Source organism: Equus caballus, chromosome 2, assembly GCF_041296265.1.
Source record: "Equus caballus isolate H_3958 breed thoroughbred chromosome 2, TB-T2T, whole genome shotgun sequence".
Lineage (NCBI taxonomy): Eukaryota > Metazoa > Chordata > Mammalia > Perissodactyla > Equidae > Equus > Equus caballus.
In genome coordinates, this window is record NC_091685.1 from 102,165,230 (window position 1) to 102,168,499 (window position 3,270).

Below are 3,270 nucleotides of genomic sequence, written 5' to 3' on the forward strand. Positions count from 1 at the left end.
TTTTAAATCTATAATCAAGTTTTAAATTCAATAATGGGAATTTACCAAGAGTATTATTCTGTTATAAGAGGTTTTAATTAACTTATCACTTTACATATTTTTCTGTTCTCCAAGTCTTCCCTTTGCTTATTTTGCGTCAAATATTTTAAATTAGGTAGGAAAATAGTAAATTATGAATTTAGTTCTACAAATACAGGATAAAAATTTACATTTTTGAAGTCTCCCCACTAATTATTAATTCTATTCTCTTTAATACTAGTTAATAAAGTATATATTTGGCAAAGTATTTGAAAAAGTATGAAAAGTACTATTTAAGGGTGAGTATTGACAATCCTACATGTGTTGATGGAGTAGATAAATATTATGATGATATAAACAACTTTGTATTGTAAGTTGCCATTTTGAAATGAAATTGTCAGGTCTCCTGGAGCAGGTCAGAAGTGGGGCAGAGGGCATGGAGAGGAGCTCAGGGGACTCAGAGCTCCCAGATGTTGCAGCTTTGTAATGCTGCCCTCTGTGTCTGCAGCATCCTCTGCTTCTTTCCCCACTGACCAGATCTGGCAGCCAGAAATTCACCATGTCTGTTCTCAAGATCGATGCCAGAGAAATCTTCCACTCTCATGGACATCCCACTGTTGAGGTTGATCTCTGCACCTCAAAAGTTCTGTTCAGAGCTGCTATGCCCAGTGGCACCTCAATTGGTGTCTATGGGGCCCTAGAGTTTTGGAGCAATGATAAGACACACTACATGGGGAAAGATGTCTCAAACGCTGTTGAGCACGTCAATAAAACTATTGAGTCTGCCTTGATTAGCAAGAAACTGAGTGTGTGGAACAACAGAAGGTTGACAAACTAGAGATGGATGGAATGGAAAATAAATCTAAATTTAGCGCTAATGCTGTTCTGAGAGTGACCCTGGCTGTCTGCAAGGCAGCAGCTGTTGAGAAGGGGTGCCCCTGTACTTCCAAATTGCTGACTTGGCTGATAATTCTGAAGTCATCCAGCCAGTTCCAGCTTTCAATGTGATCAACGGTAATTCTCATGCTGGCAACACCCTGGCCATGAAGAAGTTCATGATGCTCCCCATTCATGGAATAAACTTCGGAGAAGTCATGCGCATTGGGGTGGAGTTTTACCAGGATCTGAAGAATGTCATCAATAAGAAACATGAGAAAGATGCCACTAGTGTGGGGGATGAAGGCAGGTTTGCTCCTAGAGAATAAAGAAGCCCTGGAGCTGCTGAAAAATGCGACTGGGATAGCTGGCTACACCAGTAAGGTTTTTTTTGTTTGTTTGTTTGTTTGTTTGTTTTTGCGTGGATGTGGCTGCCTCTGAGTTTTCAGGTCAGGGAAGTATGACCTGGACTTCAAGTTGCCTGATGACCCCAGCAAGTACATCATACCTGAGAGGCTGATCCACCTGTATAAGTCCTTCACCAAGGATTACCCAGTGGTGACTATTGAAGACCCTTTGGAACAAGATGACTTGTGAAGTTCACCAGACGTTTACTGCCAGTAGAGGAATCCAGGTGGTAGGGAGTGATCTCATTGTGACCGATCTGAAGCTGATGTTCAAAGTTGTGGGTGAGAAATTGTGCAATTGCCTGCTGCTCAAAGCGAACCACATCAACTCTTTGACCAAGTCTCTTCAGGCATGCAAGCTGGCCCAATGGGGTGTCAGGGTGTCTCATTGATCTAGGGAGACTGAAGATGCTGTCATTGCTGACCTGGTGGTGGGTCATTGTACTGGACAAAACAAGACAGGTGCCCCTGGCCAGTCTGAGTGCTTGGCCAAGTATAACCATCTCCTCAGAACTGAAGAGCGACTGGGCAGCAAGGCTAAGTTTGCTGGTAAAAACTTCAGAAACTCTGTAGCCAAGTAAACTCTGGGCAGGCAGGCCCCTGAGCCCTTCAGTCACTAGTTGGCTGATTAGACCTCTGCTCCTAAGGTTGGCATGGATAGTTCAAGATCCCCGTCAATACTTGCTGAGAGCTCTGGTGGTAAACTCCCCTCACTTGTCCCTGTGATGTTCTCTCACTCCTTCCTTAGAACAGCTAGAGAAGCCTAGCTTGACCATCTGGAACCATGTTGGAAACCCTAGCTCTGTAATCATGTGATTGACCCAAATCATTGTGTTTCTCGCCAAATGTCTTGAAGTATCTACAGTATAATCCCTGAGATGTCTACGGACAAGATCCTCCGTGGTTTTGCATGCAAAATAAAAAGACCTCAGTGACCAGTAAAAAAATAAAAATAAAAATAAATTAAATTATCTGAAATAATATTTAATTAATAAAATTTAATCTCAGGAAAAACTTTCCATACCATTTCACTTAATTATTATAGCATTATAGTATGTTCTTTTTAATGAACAAAGAAAAATTCAAGTAAAACAATCTTTATAAAGTGTTGAGAAAAGTCTAACCATGTTTTGGGATATAACGATTTGCATGTGCAACTATGAGATCTTAAACTTTTATTCTTATTATCTTTCATCGTGGGTCATAATACACCTGTAGTGAAGTATAGAGAACACAATCATATGGCTCCACGATTTTCACACAAATGCCTGAGTAATCACAAACAGGTGAAGGATAGGACTTTGCAAACATTCTAGAAGTCCCTCTCATGTCCCTTGTAATCACAGCTCCCTTTCTTTCCCCAAAATAAACACTGTCCTGAATTCTAACACAGTACAATAGTTTTGGCGCTGTATACTTTATGTAGATGGTATCATATAGTATGTATTCATTTGAGTCTGACTTCAATTACTTGATATAATATCTACATGATCTATCACCATTTCTGTGTGGTTTTATTTTACTTCATGGCTATATGATGTCTAATTTATTAATGTAACAAAATTTATATATCTTTTCTACTGCTTATGGACATTGGGGTTATTTTGAGTTTAAGCTGTTATGAAGAATATTATAAAACATCAAAAACCGTTGCTGAACATGAAATCATCATGCACATGCAAGTATTTCTATTGTGCTAGAATTCAATTAATTTATTACACTCTATTGCTAATGCTGACACAAATCACAGGAGTCCAGGATGCCAAGAGTGGGGATGTTCCATACACTGAGTTGGAACTTGGAAGATCTATGCCCCCAAAGTCAAAGTGAGCAAAAAGATGCATGGCTGTTAAAGGAACTGTAGCCCAGCTTTGAAACATCTCCATCCCTGAAATTAGTGTAATAAAATTAATTGATCAAAATTATCTACAAAATTATCAGTACAAGAATAAGTGACCAAACAATTCAG

At 39.5% G+C, this 3,270-nt stretch overlaps 1 pseudogene; it reads left to right on the top strand.

Annotated features, from left to right (window-relative positions):
- The first annotated feature begins 577 nt into the window (after positions 1–577).
- On the top strand, positions 578–1,882 carry LOC100063497 (alpha-enolase-like; annotated as a pseudogene).
- The last annotated feature ends 1,388 nt before the right edge of the window (positions 1,883–3,270 follow it).